The 23,983-nt window shown below is 42.2% G+C and overlaps 1 long non-coding RNA gene across 2 annotated transcripts; it reads left to right on the top strand.

Annotated features, from left to right (window-relative positions):
- The first annotated feature begins 3,573 nt into the window (after positions 1-3,573).
- On the top strand, positions 3,574-17,762 carry LOC116216823. Of its 2 annotated transcripts, none has more exons than XR_004160342.1 (3): positions 3,574-6,688; positions 9,797-9,919; positions 17,236-17,762. It is a non-coding gene; the product is annotated as an uncharacterized LOC116216823 (long non-coding RNA). The 2 variants fall into 2 exon arrangements; XR_004160343.1 differs by lacking the exon at positions 17,236-17,762 and adding an exon at positions 14,799-14,817.
- The last annotated feature ends 6,221 nt before the right edge of the window (positions 17,763-23,983 follow it).

The raw sequence follows: 23,983 nt of genomic DNA on the forward strand, positions 1-23,983 counted from the left end.
GGCAGCAGCTGAGCCATAGCAGTATAGGGAGACTAGTTTCTAGATCAGCAATTTATCTCTAAGCCTGATGAGCTGGAAATAAACATCACTGTTTTCTATGAGTTTCTGTGTAGTGTAATTGCAATAAGTTGATAATCCTAGGTCTACAGTGGTTCCTGCTCAAAATGATGTTGAGGAGCAGCCAGGTGATGGACGTGGGTTGGTGGTGCACCCTGATGGCTCCAAAATCACTGGGCACAGTGAGCTCTCCTGGATGCAGCCCCTGCAACTGCCCATTGCATGTATATGACAGGCAGCGGCAGCACTGGGTTTCCTGAGCAAGCAGGGAGCTTCAGACTCAAGGCTCGTCTCTGTGTGCCTCTCATGGAGCCTGAAATTCCGTTAGCTTGGCTAGTGTTCTCCTTATTCATAGTGATAAATGCCACTAATTCCTAGGGATAGCACAGACAGTTAACTGAGATTATGGCAGTGCGTATATGTATTCATAAATTGAGCCTCCCTTTCTCCTGTTTATTCTTAGGAGAATATTCTTTTTTGATAAATGTTAATGAAAGAAAAATCCATGATTCCATCTTGTATGTGATGTGATCTTGTTCTCCTTACTTGGGCACACCTCTGGTTATTATGGAGCTGCTGGCACTTGGGCATGTGCGAAGAGTAACAAGTCTCATCCACTACACAGCAGAGGAGCTGATACTGTTTTATAATCACCCAGCAAGTATGTACAGACTCCGATCTGTGTCTATATTTGGCATCTTGAGGCTCCTGATGTGGAAAATACCGCCCATGGGAAAAATGTAAAAAATGGACTCAAGTTCCTGCTCATGAGGACTTATTTAAAAAAACAAACAACCAAACAAAGAAATGGGCATGAGCTTTGGGTAGGATGCTGCTACTGTAACATGGTGTGCAGATCTTTACTCCACTTAAATAATGCCAGTAAGTACTCCTGTATTAGCCTGCAACTTGTCAGCTCCCTTTCTATTTTGTAGATAATCACAAATTTTCAGTGCTTCTATTATGAACATTCGAATGTAAAGGAGGAAATAAAGTAGATGAAAGTAGTAGACCTCTTTCAAAAATGAATCTAGTTGCTTGGATTTCATAATTGCATGTGTTGAACAGATGATGGAGAAAAAAAGGGTTTTGATTTACAACTAAAAATAATAGGCAAAATCCCCCTAAAAATCAAATGATAAGAACTCAGAATTTAATGGCAATTTTTTGCAAAATAATGGTATAAATGTCATGCATCTTAATAATCTTCAATTTATAGTTTAAGCTCCAATTCATGTAGGAGTCTTTAGCTACAGACATTAGATGCTTTCCATAGAGAGGTTCCCCACTTGAAGAGAAAATGTAGACTTGGTACAGAAGTAACACTTTGAGACTGTATGGCCATGTCAGACGAAACCTGGTCTCATCAAAAAATGCTGTTTCTGTAGCTTTAAAATGTGTGGCTGTTGTAGTAGATCATTATTTCTTAGGTGCAGATTTATTTTGCTTTGTTCCCCTGTGTGTGTGTGTGTGTGTGTGTGTACATGCACAAATGCTGATGGGAAGTTGAGTATAAAGTATTACTCAATTTAACTGTGGTTTTTAAAACAGTATTTTCTACTGAAAGAACCAAGTATATAAAAACTCTTCATCATATGGTTCATACCTGAAGCTTCATAAACTTCGCAATTCACGCTAATAGCTAAAGACAAATTGCTCAATAATAAATATATTATCACATTATAATGCTCATATATTGAGAGAGATAGTTAGACCGTAGGCATGTCTCTGGTGAGGTGTTCTGGAAAAATGGCTAGGCGGCTTTTACTGGACAAGAATCGTTGAAAATACTCTTTGAAAAGACAGCAAATGTTTTCTGTTTGTGTGTCTGTTGTGTAATCTCATTCTTTGATCAAGTGCAAGGGAAACCATGTCTCAAGGTTATTGTGTAAAAAGGCTACAAACTGAGAAATGAGGTATTATGTAAAGTCGAGTATTAGAAGCAGCCAGCAGTATAATGTTCCTTTTCATAGAAGTTTGCTTGTTTGTTTTTGTTCCTGTGAACAAACTAATTCTTTGATTTCTCTGTAGTGATATGAAGAAACTTCTACAAAATAATTATCTTCTTACAATGTGTCTTGTGATTGCTTTATCCTAATTAAGGAAGCAGAGTAGGACTCTTCCTCAGGAGTCCATTAATATCAGTACTGCCAGGAGTAGTGGGGGCTGGACAAGCAAATCACTTTGAGAGCATGGTTTGTCAATTCAGGAGTTCTCACTCAAGTCAAGAAATCAGTAGGCATTTCTAGGGTATTGTTTTCTTACTGATGGCTTTTATTTACATAGCTGTCTTCTGAAAGGATAACCTGTGGCAAGCAAGGGCAATAGCTGAATACATAACATCTCTCACACACAGCTCTTAGTTTTGTGTAGACTTGAGAGCAAGAGAAAAAATAATCTAGACTTTCTCAGATTCCCCTTCAAAATTGCTAATATATCAATGTAGGGAAGTATTGTTCTTCGCTAGTTAATTATGTGGCAATGGCATTTTAATACGTAAAATGACAGCTAAAATCAGATTTTGGGTGTGAGAAGAGGGAATCTTTTCTAAGATTATTCCTTATGGCAGTGGGCAAAGAACAGAGAATCCACTTAAAAAGTAAATGCTTAAAGAAAAGTAGAATAATTTCTAATTGCGCTACTAGTTTGCTTGCCTTTGCATCTGTTGTCTAGGTGTAATGGTCATTAAAAACCCAATAGCCTAGCAGCTTGGAAACTCTTTAAAGATTACATTGGAAGAATTTTTTCCTCTATTCTGAAGAAGGGAATTTCTTTATTTTGTCCCAGAGTTTGTTGTTTCTGGTTTTAGACAGGATGGGAGCAGTGTGAGAAGCCTTCATTTTCCCCACAGACGGCTATGGAGAAGGAGGGAGGTTTTGGCTGTAAGACTTTGTTCATGTCCTAGATGAAGGGCAAGATGGAGTCCTGGTAAGATTCCTCCATCATTGTTACCTCCAAGGAGTGTGTTAATATTCCATAGTTCTGAAGAGGCATAGTGGGCACCATTAAATATTTACATCTCTTTGCGAAGTCACGCTGATGCCACCAGGATAGCGAGCTCTATATCACACATGCTCTAATTCACCCCAAACACCCACTGTTTACTAATCTTCAGCCCCCATCTGTGCTGATAATGAGGAAGAGGAAATGGAAACAGCAGGGACTACATGCTACTGAGAAGTCCCAGTTTCCATGCCTGGTTGTAATTCTTTCAACAAACTCTTGCTGACTGTGCTCCTGCTTTGAAGTTTGAACACCTCTGTGTTACTGCTGAGCTCTTGTGATTTGGCAAGCAGATTTGGGATTTTTGTAGTTGTTTTAGCAGCTCTGTATGACTGTGTACTCTTGTGCTCACAGGTGTTACGCCCGCTCGAGGTCAGGAGCAGAACAGATTGTATTGCCCAGTCACTAGGATGCTAATAGCTTGTATTTGCTGGTGACAGGTACCAGATGGAAAACATTATTCACAGTATTCACTCATGTGTGTGTGTGTGTGTGTGTGTGTACAGATATGGCCATATCAGTGAGAGAGGTGAGATTCTATATAACAAATAGTGCCCATTTTTGTAAGGCCAGTGATGTGCATGAGTTTGAATTGTGGCGTTCAGCATGCTCCATTAGTATCACCTGGACAAGAATCATCAAATGTGTTGAGATGTAGCTATGCATGTTTCTAATTTAAGCCCAAAACCTCAGAGCCAATGGTTGCTTTCTAAACCCCATAGCCGGCACGGGACAGTAAATTATCTATGTAAAAGGCCCTACAGCCACAGCCATTAACATCCTGGTGTAGTTCATCTGTCAGACCACTGTGCAACTTATTATTGCAGCTGGGGTGGTCCTCTTTGGTAAATCAAACACTGTTTGATTCCATCACAAGTGACGGTGAATCAATTTAGAGCCTTAAAAACAACTTTAGCCATGTTATGGGCAATGTCATGGGCACATTTCATTGGTCACCCAGGTGCACGAAAGGAAGGGGTTCGGGTGGGCTTTCCTCTCAGAAGATAAAGTGATTTTGTCTTGCATGTACGTGAAGTGTGATCCGGTGTCAGTTTCAAGCAGTTGGCTTACCACCTAATATAGCTACCAAAAATCCCAGAGGAGCTACAGTCCTCCAAAAGGTGCCAGTCAACAGATTCCTCATCTATGACAAGGACAGGGAAATAAATGGCTGATGAATAGAGGACTTTAGATGCCTCCCTTCCTGTTGCAGTGTTCTGCAGTCAGAGCTGACAGATCCCTTGGTCTTCCTGGTGGCCCAGGCACCGAGAAGCTTACCAGAACAGGCCTTGTGGGGGCTGTGTTGGCTTCGTGAATCCCCCAGGTGTCACACACCTGCTATGTGCAACCCCAGTGAAGACCATGGAGCCGCACTGAGGTGTGCTGGCTGGGGTGACACCCTTGAAGGACACTTTGGGCATGGCTTAAGAAGGAGATGGCTAGGAGTTTCTCACTGAGAAAATGCATTCCATGCATCTTGAACAATGTGGAGAAGGAGTATATATGTGGTATCTGGGGGAGTATAGAACTCCATTTCCCCCATCGGAGGCTGCAAGCACTGCTCTGGCATGGTGTAGCGTATGTCATGATCCTCATGCAGCGTTAACATGTTAAAAGTGATTTTGTAAACATAGCCCCTTGAAAAAAGGAGCAATAAACTCTCTTGTCAGTGACAACTGTTAGCCCAGGAGCTGCTGGGTGAGCAGCTGAAGACGAGTACAATGAAGCAGTGTGTTGTGAACAAACACAGCGACTTCCTGAACTCTTCAACTTCCCTTCTGTGCCTCTGAAGCCTAGGGTCCAGCATATAATAGCTCTGAGTGCTCAGTGCCAGAAAGTGTGTAAGCTGCATGCATCTCACAGTGCTCTCAAGTGTCTTCCAGTGTAAATAATACCCTAATGTCCCTTTGGCCAGTTGGCCCAAAGTTGTAAGTCGGGGCAGAGCAGGTGCATCTGTGGGCACGTTTGTACATGCACTCAGACTGCAACTACAGGAGCTCAGAGCTGCATGCACAAGTAGGCTTCTGTGTGCCCAAAAAGTGTCACATGGAGCACCTGTCTCATGGAGTAGTCCTTCTTTCACTTGTGTATTTCCTTTTGTAGGGGTTTCCCCTGCATATCTGCATTTAAAATACGTGTCATTTATTAGGCAGATGTGATTTGTGCAATATGTAGCTGCAGTAGGTCCTTAAATTTGAGGTGCTTGTACTGGAAAACATTGCTATGCTAGACAGATATTCTCCTTTCTGGAGTTTGTCCCTCCAGGTTCATCTGTATCTTCTATGGTATCTGCCAGCTTGTAGGGAAGTTGGATTGTCAATGGTTGTTGTAGCACAAGTGCAGATCTCGGCAGCCTGTGAAGTCCCACTGCATGTTACTGTCTCTTTGCCGCAGCTTGCTTCTCTCACCTCTGTGTGGGGAGGAGGATTCCTGCAAGCCATTCCCTCTCATTTTCCATTAGAACTAGACACGTTAACCACAAATAGAAGGAATCGGAGCTCATTTGACTTGTTTGGTTGAAGCAAGAAGCCTGTGGGGAGTGGGCCAGGAGGTGACCCCTGGTTGGTGTTACTGGAGGCTACTCACAACAACCAGGTCTTCATCTGGTGCAGTTGAATTTAGAAGATGACATTTTCAGTGGAAATCTCGTCGTGTACTTAGAAATTGTGTAAAATGCACCAAACAGAATGCGCGGAAATATCCTGTGTTGGTTTGCTCTGGGCTTCTCTGTGTAAGCTGTGGGTTTGTGTTGTAGCCTGGTACCATTGCAGCCAGCTTTGTGCCAGCAGTTGTTCCCTGCTGACTGACAGTGATGATTCTAGGGATTAAAAAAGAAAAATCAAAAAGTCTTAATGTCTGAAGGCTAGACAGTTCCTTGATCTGCTTCATCTGCTAAAATACCAGCTATTGACTAACTCTGTAAATGTACTCATCTGATCCATGAGTTTACCACCCTTTCATGACCTATGTTCAGGTCCATTTGTCCTCTCCTTAGATGACAGTGTGTGGATACATACTGCTGAGAAGAGAATCTTTGCTCTTCCAAAGTCATAAACCCTTTCCCATAGGACTTAAACTCCTATGAAAATTGTTTGCGGTGTTCTAATGAAAAATATTTCTAAAAATTTACACTAACTGCACTATTCCAAGTAGATACATCAATACTTTACCCATTTGATAGTCTGGTAAATGAATGCCTTGGACTAAAATTTCCCATGCATTCAGTGTAATTACATTCTCCACTGTTGCATTTTTTTCTTCTTTAAAAAGAGAGAGGTGGGAGTTGAACATATTGTAGTAGAATCACATTTAGGATTTGGTATTAATACACAAAAGTAGTACAAAAAGGGCCATTGAGTCGTGTAGTGACTCAGAAGGAAACGGAGGAGGGCCCTTTCTGCGTATATAGAAATGTCAGTGGTTCAACACTGACATGTCATGGGAGCAGAAGTCTTTTAAACATGCTGTAAGAGACAGCTTCTTCATTGGGTTTTAAAAAGTAAATGAAGCAAGTCTAGCAAGGTGCGGTGAGGATGCATAGGGTCATGTGCTTCTCTACAGGAAACGAGATCGAAGCGACTGGGGAAGTTCAGAGCTCCGTGACCTCCATCAAATTCAAATAGCACAGGTTAGTCTTTTTAAAATGCCTTTTAACCATCCTAAGGAGGGGGTCCATGTGTGGATTTTCACTGTTTTGGTGGAGTGAGGCGCTAAGAAGCGCTTAGCAAGGCACTTGTGTTAGCAGCTGGCAGGCAAGGTGGACTTTGCCACAGGGGCTTACACAGGCAAAAATAGGAAGAAGGTTTTCTGTGAGTTTGTGAGAAGCTGGGAGCCTGCCTTGATATTTGATGGTGACATGGAACTGAATCTTGGTAGAAATACAAAGAATATCTTTGGCTTTTCAAAGTTTTTGATGTAATCAACAGATGACTGGTTGTTTCATTTATTCTCTAACAGGTTAATACTTTTCATTATTGCAGGAACTTTGGTCATTTTGGCTGGTACTGAGTTTATAGCTGTTCTATTTGATATTATTGATGTATTCGCTTTTTTAAAGCTTTTTCTCATTCTTTGTGATATCTGTTGAGGGGGTCTATCTCAGCCCTGCTGTGCTGGAAGCTTTTTGGCCTGGGAGCCCCCTGTGTTGGGCAGGAAATAGCATGGTGCTGCAGCACTTGGAACTCTCATGGCAAGCATATTTGGAGGGTTGTACATTTTGTATCCCCATGTAAAAATGTATTCATTATTTTTAAATATTACTAAAAAAAAGTTATTAATTAAAATTGCTGAACATGAAGTTGAAGTGAAAGTTAAAAAGAAATTAAACTTACTGATGACAAAATACCGAGTATTTTAGCAGTATTTCTCAGGGTTTGAAATAAACTTTGCAGTGAAGGTTTAGCTAAATTTACTACACAGCTCTCCATCTCTATCATGCTAGTGGGGGAGATCCCTGGAAATGAATGAAAGAAGGAAATCTTTCCTCCTATGCATATGAACTTCAGCAAAAACGTGGTCTTCATCCCATGAGGCTGGTTAGGCCAGGTGGTGCCTGGCTTTCATGGGCAGTGTAGCAATGATAGTAAGATGGGATGAGCCCCTTGGGGTTGAGTCCCACAAGTGAGAACCCCCATCCAGCCCGGTGCAGGTGCACGTGCTCCTGGCAGAGTGTGGGGGTGGAGGAAGTGGCACAGGATGTGCACGTAGCCCACATCAGGACAAGGATGCTCTTACTTGGAAATTGCAGAGCCTAGTGTCTGGGCAGCCTCGTGGAGCTTACTGTTAAGTTTTGAGCTTTAGAGTTTTGCAAGCAGCAGTCTCTGGCCTTTGCTGGGCCTCTCTGTTTCTGCAAATCTAGCATGATTTGTAAGGAGTGCCACAGTTCTGTCCCAAAGCGATCTTTCTGCTCTATTAAGATTTCTAATCTTCAGCTTTGTATTTACTAAGAATGTAATTTAAAACCAATTTAATAAAATCCCACTGCAGACGTTTTAATTTCAACCTAATCCTGCTTTATAGTGGCTCATCTCATACAGATTAGGAGTTGTTTTAAACTACATACAATGGCTTGTAAATAATATATTTGACCTTCCACACTGTGGTTCATACTAGGTATTTGAAATACAATTCAAAAGTAGACTGGTACACTTTTCTAAATAAAGAAGCCCTCAGCTTCATGCCTTGTACCAAGAGCAAGCCCAGCCAGGACTACAAGAGGGGAAAAGGGCATGGGAGAGGGGGCTCCTGATGGGCCCCTGCACCAGCCTGTGTTAAGAAAATCAGGGCAAGAGTGTGTTTTTCCCAAACAAATTAAAAAGGAAATCTGCAAAAAGAGAAGAGGGAATAAGGAATACAGACTAAACAAAAGGAAGTAAATATGGGTTGGAATGGGAGAGAAGGAAACCTAAAGAAGAAAGTAGTAAAAAAAATGGAACCAGATGGGGACAAGTTCTGTTCTCGGGAAAATAAAACTGCTCTTTCACTGTAGTTCAGAAGAAAGGAGGAATGGGTGGGTGGTGTGTGTGTGTGTGTGTGTGTGTTCATAACATCTATGGAAGAAACATTCCTCTTTCTGTATGTTGTTTTTTTTAATGATTTATTTTGGTTTCTTTCCCTTGGGCAGTATTAGTATAAAACTTAGTAGTTCTGAGATAGTTGATTTCATCTAACTAAAGCTTTAAAGTTCCCTTAAATCTGCTAATAAATGGTACAAACAGCACTCATGATGCCACTTTAATCACCAGCCAGCTTTGCTCGCCATCAGCTGGCAGACTGCAGTGCGCTGTTGGCTTTGTGTCCATTGTACACATGGGCCCACAGCATTGCGTTGTCCTTTTCTGCAGAGGGGAAAGTATGAGTTAAGGTGTACAGTGCCAGCTCATGCAAACCCAAACTGTAATGGCAGCTTTTAGTAGGCTCCCCATGTGGGTTTTATTTCACCACACTGTGTAGGCATGAGTTTCAAACCACTGAGGAATTGGAGTCTGGAGACTTTGATCTCTAAATGTAAGTAAATCAATAAAATGCTGAGCAGTTACTGTTCTTACACTTTCCTTTAAACTGACTCGGTTGTTTTGCTGTTTATTACTAAGTACCTTAGATGGACAAGAGTGTCTTTTGCTACAGCATAGTTTGCAGTACATTCCACAAACATCTTGCTGGCCGTCCCCTTCCCTCCCCCTCACTTGAATGGAAGTTCTGCAAATCATTTCTGTAGTTAGCTGTTAAAACCATCCTGAGGTTGAAGGAGGTTGCTTTTACTTTATTTAGCTGATTTGTTTCAGCTTTTGCATGTGTTTTTTTTCTAGCTTAAACTGTAGAAACCTCTTCCTTACAATGTTGGTTGACAAATGCACCTATTTTAAGAGGAGCGGTAGATAACTCCAGTCTTCCCACCATATCCATCCACATACGTTTTTAGGCTGTCCTGCTTTCATTCCACTATTTATAGTGGCTTTTACAGTGCTCTGTTGAAGTCAAGGCAATGGTCTCAAATTTGTTTGAAAACAAATTGGGCTTTTTTGTCTCAGGAACTGATCCTGAGAGCACAGTCAGTGTATTTTCCTTTTATTTTACTCTTTAGATGGAGTCAGCTTCGTCTCTAGACACTGCCAGCTCTCACACAGAGTTTATACCTACACAGGGAAATGCCCAGCAGAAATATACTCAGGCTTCATGGTCTCCACCATTTGCAATTAATAATGTTATGGGTGTTTGTTTCTTTTCTTCCTTGCAGGAATGTACAGTCTGGGAAATGTTCCTGTGATCTAATTAGCTTCAGCAGGTGCATTCTGGAAGTGAATTTGTCAGGTCTCGTGTTCTGCTGTTCTGCCCAAGCATCTCTCCAGCTTCTGAGGAGGTACAGAGCCCTGGGATCTGAGTGAGAAGGAGCAGGGAAGTGTTACTGTGTGAGTAGTAGTGTGGGAAACAGGTCTCCAGCATGTGTATTCTCCAGGCTGTGAAATGCCTGTAACAGTCAGAAGGCATAGAACTATCTCATAAGTACTATTAAAAGTGTCTGCTTAGAATGTGGTAGTTGCAAAATTTCATTCTTTGCAAAAGTCGTTTTTTGTTTCATGGTAAACTGGCAATGCTAGTTTACTGATGTGATCCCACGTGGCACACCTTTCCTAATGTCAGATTGAAGTGCCTTAGGTTATTCCAATTTTCCACCAAATCCACAAGCTTTTAACACATCTGGTGCTTTTTGTTGATTCAGTGGCACAGGGCTAACAGTGGAAGGTTTTAAGGCTTCACAGGTGGGACTGCTAATGGGTGATATGGCTTGCTCAGGCACTGTGAATCTGTAGTTGAAATGCATTGCATTTAAAATCTGCACAGTGAAGACTGGGATGGGATACTGGGTGGGACACTGGGAAAAATTTCACTAGCCCCACAGCTAACAAAGTGTAGAATAGATGACCGAAGGATATTGCAGAATTTCTATCACTGGAGATTTTTAAGAAGAAGAGAAACAAATACCTATCAGGAGTGGTACTGTGGTTCAGAGGAAGAGGAGGGATATATGTTTCCTCTTCCAGCCTATACTTCAGTCTCCTTGTTGGCTAACTTTATATTTTGCTCGTTATTGATGAAAGCTGGTTAGTTATTTTCAAGACAGTGAACATTGAATCATATGCATGATGCAATATATTCCATGTTCCACTTTCCAGGGAAGACAAGTGTCATGCTGCTCCTGAGTTTCTAAAGATTTTGCTCTTTTCGTTGTAGCAGCACTAGCTAAAGTAAGTTTCTTGTGTACTGTGAGGGAGTATAGAGTTACCACTAGCAGCTGATGAGGTCTGCTCCTGGTGTGAAAGGGAGATGAAAGAAACCTGGAAAGCCAGGCTGTGCTGCTTTCTCGAGTGAAAGACAGAGAACAGCTCGTTTTTATCATCGATCTCAAAACTCTGGTACTAATGGTGAACTTCACTTTCACGCTGGCTGTGTAAAACCAGATTAATCAGTGTTGATCAAAATTTCCTAGTGTCAAGTCTTGATGGATCAGGGCTAACCTGAAACAGCACTTGGCTGCAGACTTGGCTCACATAACAGGCACCTTGACAGATATGGAAGAAAATGGTGATCCTTGCAAAATCACTTGTTTGAGGATTGCCAGTCATCAAGACTGCAGTTGACGAGAGAATGTAGGCTTTATGAGAGTAATAATGTCTTATGACCTGATAAAACCAACACAAAGCTTCCTTCCAGCTGTTGAGATTTGATCCAGATTCAAAAGCTTGCAGAGTTTCTACATATGAGTTCTGGAAAAGCCTTTTTTTTGCTAGAAGCTTATAGCCTCAGATTTTCAGTGATTCTTAACTCTACATTTAATTGCTAATTCCGGTCTTGGAAACAAGAGATGTTAGGAGTATTATTTAAGTGTGCCGTGTGCTAAACTTAGTCTCCAAACTCACTTAAGCCTGGTTTGGTTTTGCCCCGCATAGCTGACCAAACCATTCAGACAAATTGAACAGAGTTTCAGCTATGTTTTAAAGGATTCAGCAAGTGTGCTGCTAACTTTAGCTAGGGTTTAACTGGGACAGCCACTCTTGTTAAAAGAAATTAAAGGGGAAATTGGCTGCCAACCCCAAATACCTGGTATGTCAGGGCAGCTGCCCTGTGCAGACCAGCCTGAAGTTTTTTCCTCTGAGCTTTTGGTAGATTGGCATAAATGAAGATGAATTTGAACAGTCACATGGAGTAAGAGGACCTGCCAATTAAGTATGTGCTAAAAAGGAAATGCAATTATTGAATGGATAGTATGTGGCTCTTGTTGGTTTTGTGGGGGTATTTTTTTACAGGTGTGGTATGCCAAAAATACCTTTACTAGCACTGAACTATTACTTTTTATACAAAAAAACACCTGCATTCTGAATACCTTGAGGAGTTTGGCTAAATCTGCTCTCTTGCATGGAGGCAAATTATCTCCAAAATCGGCTGTTCCTTGGGCACCCTGTGTGGGGAGGATATATGCACAGTCAGCTAGATGTGATCCTGCAAGTGATGTTACTGTAGTGTGATGCATTGCCTTGGAGCACCTTGCTGTATGAGAACATTTGGTTGTTGAAAGTCCTGGAAAATGGATGGAGTATAAATAAGTAAAATAAAATGCAGATAGCAGAATGAAATTACTTTTGTTTATCTGTCAGTGACTCAGTCAGAGACTCTGCTTTAACGTGAGGGATCTACCAGCTTTGGAGTGTGGCTTGAGCCATGGCACTGGGTGCAGGACAGCCAGGGTTGCCACAGCACATGGTCTGGTCGCGCAGTTTCCTTTTGAGAAGGAGGCTGTAGAACATGCTCCCTCTTTGTTTAGGGGAAGATTGGCTAGCGGTTGCTGTTAATCCATGGAAGATGTTGGCCTGCCTTCTTTTTTTTCTTTTCCCCATCAGAACCCATGCCATTAATATTCACTCTTTCCAACTTCTTTTTGCTCACTAGCTGAGTAAGTACTTGCCATCTGCAGCTGTAAAAGGTTGTTTCCGAAGTGAAATAAATTGGAGCAAAGACTTCTATAATCAGAGACACGGAGGAAAGGAGGAAGGTGTTTTTTCACTTTGTTGTCCTTGGTTGATTTGGGATTGACTTGTGCCAGACTTTAAACAAGTCCCCTCTACAGGACATTGGGACACCTTACTTATTCCCATCTGCGTCCTCCCGCTTCCAGTGGCACTTGCTCATATAAAGTCCCTCCCAATACTGGATAGTGATAGATTTGGGCAGTCAGTGGGATAGCTTTGTGCTGGGAACATGTGGTAACTTTGCATTTGTCTCTATTACTTTCATTTTCCAAGAACACGTTATTGAATACTGCAGTAGACCAACACAAAAATAGAGGATTTAATCCCTCTCTCAGTAGAACAGGGAACCTAAATTCATAGACTGAGAAGTCTTTAATATAATGTTAGAATTGCTCTGAGCTTAAAAGAACCACGGACTGATACAAAACAGAACTTATACTTTGTCATCTATTAGATAATTGCCAAAATAAGTAAAGAAGCATATGTCATAAATAAAGTCTTCAGAAACTGTACTTAGTTATGGAGCTTTTAACTGGACAATGAAAATGTTTGAATAAGTATGGACAGCTTAACTGTGCGCCCTGGCTGTGTGTGTTTAAATTGGCATGATCCACTGCAGATGTGTCCTGTGAGTACCCAGGTGCATATGTGCAAATTTCATAACCCCGACATCAGTTGAAGTGCCAGGGGTAAACACTGAATCCGCTGTTTGAGTGTTATCGCACCTCATGGGGCTTTATTTCATGCAGTCAAGTCCTGCTGCAAGAGTAGACCGGCTCAGATGTGTGTAAAAACAGCTTTACAAGGCTGTTTTGAGTTTTGTTATAGCTGCACTCTAGAAAGTGAGTTAAAAGGTAGTTGTGGTTGGTCGGTGTTCCGATCTCCACTTAGCTTATGGTGGTATAAATGCAAAGAATTACTTGTATTGCTTGGATTTTGCTCTTTGCATTTTGGCAGCTTGTTTGTAAAATAACTGAAACATCTCTTTGCTGTGCCTTCCTTTTTCCAAGCAACTCTCAGTGTCTTTTTTTGCCAAAAGACAGCATTGGAAATATTTAACAGAAAAATTAATTCTTGTATTACTCAGGATGTTTTCCAGATTTGACCAAATGGAAATTGTTGGAGATAGGAACAGGAGTGCCACGCCTACATAAGTATGTAGCATACATACAGGCTTAGACACTGAAGGCTACAGTCTCTCATGACATATGGAAAGGCATTCTGTGCACTGTGGGTTGGTTTTTATTGCTTCACACAGACCCAAACCAAACCAAACAGAGACCTGCCTTTCCACCAGTCCTTCCCTGAATGGCAGTCTGAAAGAGCAGCCCAGAGCTGCAGGCTTCATGCCTGGTGATCTCCATTAGCACCGCTCCTCCCATTCCAGCTCCCTCATGTGGTTTCAGTCCATGATGCTGATCTGGAGCTCACCCTGTGCTGGCTGAACAGTCAGCGTGTCTCGTGTACTTCTTGCTTTTGTTCCTCCATCCAGGATGCCCTGTGCACTGGTGATGACCTGCAGGATGGTCACCAAACCCCTTATTCTCTTTGGAGCTGGTCTTCGCAAGAAGCCTACGTAGAGCAAGGGATCCTTTGCAGGCATTCTGCATGTATTTCCAATTTGGTAGCAGTTCATTTTGTCCTGCAACCAGTCTGGAGGCAGGGAAGTGCTGGCCAGCTCTGACCAAGCCATGTGATGGGATCAGCATTGCAGGGGAAGAGAGTTCCTCGTCTTGCTGCCAGTAGGCTGATTTATTCTCAGAGCCTGAGCCAGCAGTCCATGTAATTTATCATACATATCAACTTTAGTCCTTTTGGATGCTACCTTTCTCTGGTTAAAGGCTCTGTAGGTCTGTGGTGAAACCATAGCTATTCCTATCAGCTGAGGGAGAGCTGATAGATCTTTATAAAAAGTTAGATCTTTAAAATCAACCTTTTCTTGATGTAGCAATGAAAGCAGTAGATTAACACAGTTAATATGGGTATGTTATAAAATTTGCTGTTTTTTAATAGAGAAAAAGATGGTCTGATTTAGTAGCATTTATACATAATACAAAGAATCAGGCAATATGGAGATAATGGCAACCTTAAATCTACTTTATTTAGTGGCTGTTTGGTCTATTCATTTTGTACAGGCCATATAAATGTAGTTTTTGAGTTTTCTTACTGTCCAATATTTTAATAGCAATAATTTATTGCTTCCTTTATCTGCAGACTAGGATATTCCTCTAGTCGCAGGAGAAGTTTTTTGCTGGCTTCCAACCAGGCAAGTAATCAGTGCAGAGCCATAGCACTTTGAACTTGTTTTTAAGTGGGTTAAAATGAGACAGCATTTTGCTGGTACTGGCAAGATATTAGATGATCATGTGAATTCACACCTGAAATAGTGTTTCCAATAACACTGTTGCTTTTCTTTTTGTTTTTCAAATGTATCCTTTTCAAACAAAAACCAGGTAGGGTAGGATATTGAGAACTCGTATGAGTCTCTTATCCTCAATTCACCTTGGACTCTGGGGTTTGTTTTGTTTTTGTTGGGCAGAGCTTTTAAAGCTCTGTAGATCCCTCTGGAAAGATGATCACCTCTTGGCCTTGGTATCTGGGTAGGTTGGGTTGAGCTACAGCTGGCTCCGGCATGCAGAAGAGGTAACTGGGAGGGGCACGGGGGGCTGCTTGCTAAAGCAGACTATGTTTGTTTCAAATTACTTTTTGCTTCTACTTTTACCTCATCTTAGTATTTCCATTCTGATTTTAAAATCCCTTCCACAGATTTGTTTTTGTATTGCCGAGAACCTTTTAATATCATTACTGAAACCATAGCAGGCCATCTGAAAGCTTTCTGAGACTTAACACAAAATACGCAGCAGGCCAAACCTCAGAGGGCAAAGGCCCTCTTCCAAGCCAGCGAGAACGGATGCTGAGAGCTGCTTTGATGGCTTGTGCAAATGGACAGTTTGTCATCCAACTCCCTGCATGTGCACATACCCAGTGTACATTGCACAGCTTCAGAATGCTTCAGGCTTTAAAAGTGATATTTGTTTTTAATAATTGGATGTTCGTTATTGCATAAATCATGTAAGAAAAAAGTTTCCTTTCATAGCTATTCTCAGAGTAGGGTCTATAATATAACACCAATCGTAGTAAATACTTACAACACTTAAGTATTCCAAGAAATGATATTCCTTTGTATATATTCATTTATACCTTAATAAGCTGAAAAACTGTTTTTTACTTTGCTTTATTCTCAAACTTTCATCAATCCCTTTGGGAATTAGAAAATAATTGCCTAGTAACAGGAGTCTACCATAAAAAGGAAGCTAAACCTAAACTTTTCATGGTCATATTATTAAAATAAGCATTTATATGGCCGATCAGATGCTATTTTGCAGCTTTTTGCAGTCAGACAAAGTTTGCAAGCATGGGATGTAAGTTAAATGCACAATGACTTCTCATTTAGTATCAAGTCAGTCTGTAAGGTTGTTCTGTTTAGTTCTGTGCTGTGGTCCTTCCCACCCCAGCCTTATGCATCCACAAGATGGTGTTGTGGGAACCAGCACCACCAACCTTGACTACTGAGTACAACATTCCTCAAATGCATTCTTTACGTGCAAATATGATTCATGACCTCACAAGTGATCCCAAGCTACAGTGCAAGGCCTTGCATGGCAGAGAAAGTCAGGAGATTTCTTGGGGTGTGTTCTTAATTGTTAAGTCTGGTCATCCCAAATAGTTCAAACACTTTCAGCAAAGTGGTAAGGCACAATAGGTCTCATCCAGCCCCCTCTGAAAACTGGCCTGAGCCTTTCCATTAACTCATGAGACTAAAATCAGACTCTCCATCTCCACCCATTTTAGAGAAGACTTGAAGTCTCAGTGCTTTGCAGCTTCAAATCATCCAAAATTAACTCTCAGGATGGAAAATATTTTTTTTCTTTTTAATTAAAATCTCTACCAGACCTAGTCGCAAAACTGATTTATGGGGCTGGCTACACTGAACAGAGGCTTTTACTGACGGTAATCTGGCTCTGAGGCGGTACTCGTTTCTCTGAGCTGTCTGTGGCTGAGTGGGCTGCCTTACATTACGCAGATCTGGAGCTGTGTTTTGCTTTGTTTTTCCCACACTCTGGACAGATCAGTCTTTGATTGCTCCTCTAAGGACAGGTATTCGAGTTACCTTCTAATTCATGTCGACACCTGGATTGTAAAAACTCTAATGCAGCCTGGCTTGTGTGGTTGTCTTTCCCTGCTGACTGTCCTAGCCACTTAGTGTTTTGTTTGGGCTTTTGATGTGAAATCTAAACTAATCACACTGTAGTTTTTCACCATTCTTTTAGGAATATTGCAATATTTATGTAGAGTGGGATTGGAAAACAGTGTTTTAAATTCATTCCATGTGTCTGGCCCTGATGTGGCTCAGATATTTCCCCTTTAGAGGGAGTCGCCACTTTAATATTATTTTATAGATGCTGGCTTTATTAGACCAGTCACAGTTCACTGCAGGTTTAGTAAGAATTAGCTGATCGTGATAAAGAAAACACTTTATATTAAAAAACCCTATTGGAAAACTAAAGCCAATTGAATTCTAGACTTAGGCCTATGGAGGAGTAATGCAGTGTGAGATCCTTGATCTTTTCCTGTGTGCCTTTGTTTATAGTAAAATCCTTTCTACCATTGCTGCCTGTCCTCCTGGGGGTCAGAAGAAGATGGTGATTGAGGACAGCTCAGTAACAGCCCTGTTGCTACTGTTCCCTGGGCATGGCAGAGAATGCAGCAGAGGTCCTGGAGCTCCTGCCACATAATCTACGCCTCCAGACAGGAGTCTTTTAACCCAGCCTTGGGGCTGACAGGTGGAGAAGCCCCTCACCTTGCAGATACCACTACACAATGGACCTGTGGCACCCTGGTGTGCAACCACAGTCAGCAGAAGTCCTCCGGCAGCATCCCAGAGCTCACTTACCAAATTTGGTTCCTCTCACTTATTTCCGTGCTGGCTGAAAGTTGCAACAGCTCAGACTAACTCCTAATTCCCAATACTTTTTGGCCTGTTATACTACAAAACAGTGGAGAGAAGAGGAAAAAATGTCTTCCAGGCTTCTGTCACTTTGATTCAAATGGTAGAATTTCCTTCTTGCTTCACAAAGCAAACAAGTGGTCAGATGTGCAGCATCCTAAAAAAAAAAACAGAGAAAGAGCCCTATATGTTTTGTGTACTTGGGTTTACTCTCTGTGTTGTATGTATTTGGGTTGAAAGTCAAAATCCAAGGAAGCCAGTGGGGGGGAAAAAAAAAAGTTATTTTCCCTATGTTAATAAGGTTGGAAAGCTGAGCAATACAGTGTGGTGGGGATATGTCCACAAGTTTGATGCTGGCAGAAGTCATCCTATTCTTCAAGTGGATAACTTAGTGTAGTGCTCTTTTTTCGAGTTAGAGTTAATTGAAGTTGGAGGCAATCCTGAAAAGCCTTAACTTCTGAGCCAGACTGTTCACCCTACCAGCAGCTCCTTGTGCCGAAAGCCACTAACGTTTCTGGGAGAAGGCTGTGTGGCACAGTGTATGTGCTGTTGAGCATCCTCTGACACTACGTGAGCACTTCCATAGTAACGAGGCATTGGAAAAAGCAGCCCCAGCAGAGAGAAGTTCTTAGACTGTGTATTAGGAACAGCATTTTATGAACACAGCATGCACAAGGAGAAACGGATAAGGAAGTAGGATGGAGAAAGACATCAGATCCTTGTTCCCCTCTGTTATGTTGTGCCCAGGTGGACAGTGTATCCCTATAGCCTCTAGAGCACCAAAACAAGCTTCCTTTTCTTTAGGACTGTGTGCTGAGGCTTACTTACCTCAACCCTGGGTGAATCCCACATTTGCTGTGTTGGGCAGTGTGCCTAGGATAATAGAATCTTTTGCATTGTTTCAAACATTTGTGCTGGCCAGAAGCTGTTCTGGATGATAGACGATTGAATGTTGTAGACAACTGTGCTCTGGACAGCTGAAGTAAGGGCTCAGATACCAGCAGCTTGGTCCTTAGACATCGCTTTTGCCTAGGAGGGAAGTTGTTTGCTGCTGGGCATTTCTTTATCAAGTGTCTGGGGGAAAAGGCTTTTCTTCCATTGGGAGGGAGTGAGCTGCATGGTCATAGATGGTGTCTCACAGGCACCAGGGCTGGGATATGCCCCATAATTGGAAACGTCCTGTCTGCATCTGCTCCACCTCCTGCTGGGGATGGCACCTGGGCTCCTTGTGGATCAGCAATGAGCTGATGGTAGAAACCATCTCCCAGAGTCCCAGCAGGCAAAAATATTTCTTTAAGTAGTGGCTGAAAGAAGTTCCAGCAGCATGGGCTAGGTGGAAGTGACTGCTATTTTAAGAGAGGTATTTTCTGCTATGGTGTATTTGCTCTTAAGTTGTCATCTTTTCTCAAGTCAATATCCAAACACTTTAAATGTTCAAAAGATTTTTTTTTTCTTCCAAGTAGCAACTGTAGCAGTGATCAGGGCAGTCCTCCACAGCTCGCCACTGCCAGCGATCTTCCATATATCTTGAAAAATATGTCACTGAGAAGAAAAAAACTTCTTAAAATACTTGGATTAAAACAACATTCTGACACCACAGTGGCCTAGTTCTTAGCTGTAATTTTCCATGGATGCAACCCTGCTGGCTCTTTGAAGCAGGACTCCTGGGTGACAGAGGAGGCCTGCTGCACTCAGCTTGCCATGGCCAACAAGCACACGAGGCTGCTCTTGGCATCCCATGGCTGTGCACTGGCATTTGTCCCTGTCAAAAAGGACTTTCTGGAGATGGAATCTCTGCAGAATTTCCCTGGGCCTCATGCATGTAGAGTCATTTCTCTTGTCAGTTTCTCTTTAGACTGTCCAGTTCTCTGCAAGTGGTTGTGAGGGTGAAATGTTGGTGCATCCTCTCCTACCTCAGCTTCCTCTGGGCAGGGTGAGAAAACCGACCTTCTCCCATCCTGTAGGCCTGTAACCCCTGCACCAAAAGCAGTGTAGTTTCAGTGAAAACCACACCTAAAAGAGCAGTTAAAGGACCCAGAAACACTGAGAGGGGCATTTTAGATGTCACTTGTCTTCTTTATCCCAGTTAAGAGGATGAAGACCTAGTTCTGCTAGAGCTGAGTGTAGGGTGGGTACAAAGCATTCCAACAGTGTCTCCGTTACATCTATATGGGGCTTCTTCAGCACCTGTCAGAAGCTTTGCCAAATTTCTGCGTGTGTGAGTGACAGGCCAGGGAGGCTCTAAATACTCCTCCTCCACCATCTAGGGGAATTCCTCTGCGGTCTGTTCAGGTAGCTTCACACTGCAATGAATTATTTGTTCGTGTCAAACCTTTTAGGGGGGGTTAAAACCAACTATATATTTATGCATATTTACAAGTTTCTATTTGTATAGAAACCAAGCTCTTGCTTTAATAAAAAGAGAGAAGAACGTGCCATGTTTTTCAGGTGGCAGTTACTGACATGGTGTGTGCAGGGTGGGTACCTTTGGCATCCCCTGAAGCTCTCCTTATACTCATCCCTACTCTTGCACTCCTGCTGCACAGGACTGCAGCGTGGGATGTGTGTGCTCCCAGTGTCAGGCCCACCAAGGGCCAGGGGAGCAGCAAGGGATGTGGGCGAATCAAAACAACTCAATAGTTGTGTATTCTGTTAGACAATAGTTCATAAAGAAAATATTTTTGCCTGTGTGGAGCTGATTTTTTTTTTCCCCCTTGGAAAAACAGTTGTTTTTATACCATTTCCCAACTATTTTGTCATGTGGTTAGTTTGCTGTCCTTTCTGTGCTGAGAGCTACCTTAGCAAAATGCTTGGTGATCAAACCTGATTTTCTCATTTTCACATTCAATTTTTTTTTCTTCTGTAAGTGGAAGCAATACATTTTGAAAGAACCACATCAATACTGTTTTGGATTTTGAACCCTTTTGCACAGAGGGACAATCAGCATTTAATTGGTGACTGTATATTTTTCCCCCTTGAGTTCTATCGTTTCTGTTTTATTTCTGCAGTTGTTTGTTCCTTCCTCTTTTTCTGCTTGGAAATTAATCATGCAGGAAGCGATTAACCGCAGCGAGCTGTCTGTCTGCCTGTGACTCAGTGCGTGCGAGGGGTGCCTGGACCGCCTCGAAATGGCTGACTGCAGGCGAGCCCTGCAGCTGCAGCCCAGTTGCTTGCGCTGTGCATCCCACGTGAAATGTCCCTCATTGGTGCTTGTCACACTCATAGGAGATTTGTGAGGTACTAAATTGAACGCGAAATGCCCAGAACTTGTGTTTTGGTGTAGTACCTCTTTTACATGTGGGTTGCTTGGCAGGGCAAGGGCTCTTTGCCGAATGTGACATACACTGTTTCTCTCCTGAGCTTTGGGGTTTTTTTTTGGATGCAGTTAGTTCTTATCAAAATATGTTGCGTATCATAACGTGCTCCATCTTTGGAGCCCAGAGGCTGGCATTTTGGCGATAGCTACCTTAATTCTTGTTGCTGCAGTACTGGGATTTAAGCCTAATATTTACTGATGTTAATGGACTCTACTGACTAGAAAATGAGCAAGAACATGTGTACCAGGTTTCAAAGTTCTGATGCTCCCTCCAACTTTCTTTTGAAATGAGTTCTTTTTCAATACCCTGTGACACTGGTTGATACAAACAGCTCTGTTGTTAGCAGACTCAGTAGGTAAAATTTATCAGCTACTATTGCATGTATTTTATGGTGTCAGCTGTTAGCAATTGGAGTTACTGTCTGTTCCTTAAAATAGGCTCTTTAACACTGATTGAGTGTAAATAATGAATCCTGAGTCCATTACTGACACATGAGACAAAAGTCAAAGCTTCCCTCTAGCTGCAGAGTTGCACTTAGCATCCTTGGACTCCTCTGTGCTTCGTGCAAAGCAGTGGTGAACGAAGCAGCGGCAGGACTTGAGTCCAGTGCTACACTGTGCACAGTTGAGTTAGAGCTTCAAAAGCAGCAGGTGCTATTTGTTGCTGCATTTTGAATTTCTGATGCTCTTTTTTTTTTCTCAGCAGCAGGAGCATATTTGAGGAGGGGCAAAAGTAGGAGTGAGGTGGTGTTGTGTTGAACATATATAGAACCATAGAATACCCCGAGTTGGATGGGGCCTATAAGGATCATTGTGGTTTAAACTAAAATTTGTCAGACTGGCGTGTCTTACTGACTGTGTAATGGATGTGTTATACTTGAGCATGAGCATGCGGATTTCTGACTAATGCCTTGTTATCTTTGTTCTGATGGCTCCTAAGGGAAGTATATGCTCTAGGGTGTAACAGAAGCCTAGGAATTGTGTTTCCTACTTGGGTACAGGAAAGCTGTCCTTTCAGTAGACTCAGGAATGTTTCTAATGAAGCCCAATATTTCCATGCATTTCCACACTGCACTTCTAAACAAGCAGGTAGGAATATCACATGCGCTCAGTGTGTGACCCTGTGTGGAGTCATCTAAAAGGCCTATTCCAGGACTGTATAATTAATACCTTACGTTTAATTACCGCTTTTAGTTTGATTTGCCCACTAAAAATTACTCTAAATTGTCACATCCATTGCAGCAGATCTTTTCCAAGAAAATATCACTGAAAATATCACAGCTTAAGAGCAAGAGCAATGCGTGTAAACAATTTGAGGCCAGTACTGCCAAAGTTTGACCTGTCTCAGAAACTTGTCTTATGCCTGCAAAATGCCTTTTGCCAGCCCTCCTAGCAGCTGAATCGTGGGCTAAAGGGTTTGTTCAGCAGCAGCTGGACAATAAGCCGGCCAGCATGCAGCTGCATGTCTGGCTTCCACCCATTCTGCTGATAAAGCCCTTTGGTACCAGAAGTGCTAGCTGGTAGGCAGCTGGCACTGCAGACACAGTGAGAGGCATCCTTCTCAATAGGACAGGAGTGGAAACTAGATACGTATTAGGGTAGATCTATAGATACAAGGGCTGCTCTGAAAGTAATGCTTCCTATTTTATTGTGTTGGCCCATGATGTCAGGCAAAAGTAGATGGTATGGCAGTAGAGGTTGAACTTTCCCACCAGTATCCCATTACATGATATTGCCATGTGACAGATGGCAGCGGAAGGGCAGTCTGACAGAATGATGTCTGACATGGAAGTGCATATGGAGCAAAGGTGTGGAACTGAATTCCTCCATGCAGAAAAAATGGCACCCACTGACATTCATTGATGTTTGCTGAATGCTTCTGGTGACCAACCAGTGGATATGAGCACAGTGAGGCAGTGGGCGGTGCATTTCAGCAGTGGTGACTGCAAGGTGAAAGATGAGCCATGTTCTGAATGGCTATGCACATTTTTATGAGCACAGCATGCAGTCTCTTGTTCATTGCTGGCAAAAAGGCACAGTTGATGGTGGTGACTATGTTGAAAAATAGTATTTTGTAGCAGAGAACAAGCTCTATCAAAGAGTGTTATTGTGCTCTTTGTATCTGTTGTAGTTTCCATGGCTCTGAATAGGAGGCATTACTTTCAGATTGATTGCTTGTGTATTTATGTATCTATGTGTATCTATACACATACATATCTATACAACTACATATAGAAAGAGATACATATGTCGTTACTAGGTAGATACTGATATTTCTCTGGAGGAAGGGATAGGAAAGCAGGAGGCACCAGTGCTTTTTTCCCCCTTACCTCCTTGCAAGCCATGTGTCAGGGAGGGTCTTGGAGTGGTAGAATGTTTCCATGGGCAGTGGCTTCTCCTTAGAGAGCTCAGGCTTTAAGTGCTACCCTGATCCTCCTCTGTTCCCACCAATTTCTTAAGAAACGGATCCAAAACAACCCAGTGAAGGAAAGGAAGGAGAAAAGAACAGCACAAACACGCAGAAAGCAATAATTTAATAGACAGGGAGGTAGGCAAGTTATACATTTGCAAAAATGCTGTTTGTTGAAGAGGACACTGTAGATCAGCTAGCTGGCTCGCTGCACGCAGGCTTGAGCTGCCTTAAGAAATTAATTCAAAAGTCTGACAAAAAATAAACTTTATTCTCCCTTCTCAAGGAGCTTTCCCTTGGCACACGGAGCACCAAGAAGATTCAGGAGGGGGCGTTTTCTGGATTGCTTCAGCCTCTTACCAGAGCAATGCAGAGAGCAGCTTCTCGTTTTGATCAGTTGAAGGAGTTAAAAGTGAAGTAGCTTACTGGCACAGTTACGCTAGAGACAACTGCAGCTGTGAAAAGACTGTGTTAAGAAACAGGATGGTTGTGGTCTGCTGAAAGAAATAATTTTCCTGTTGACTATTTTTTTAAACAGGAAGTTGAACAAAGCAGCATTAGTCTTAGTTCTTTTAATAGAGTTCAGATTTTAAGTTCTGAATTTAGGATAATAAGATGAGGAAAGGATAGGACCCAGCAGGGTTTTATGTGAGGACTGATTGCAG

The sequence above is a fragment of the Meleagris gallopavo genome, chromosome 7 (assembly GCF_000146605.3).
Source record: "Meleagris gallopavo isolate NT-WF06-2002-E0010 breed Aviagen turkey brand Nicholas breeding stock chromosome 7, Turkey_5.1, whole genome shotgun sequence".
Classification (NCBI taxonomy): domain Eukaryota; kingdom Metazoa; phylum Chordata; class Aves; order Galliformes; family Phasianidae; genus Meleagris; species Meleagris gallopavo.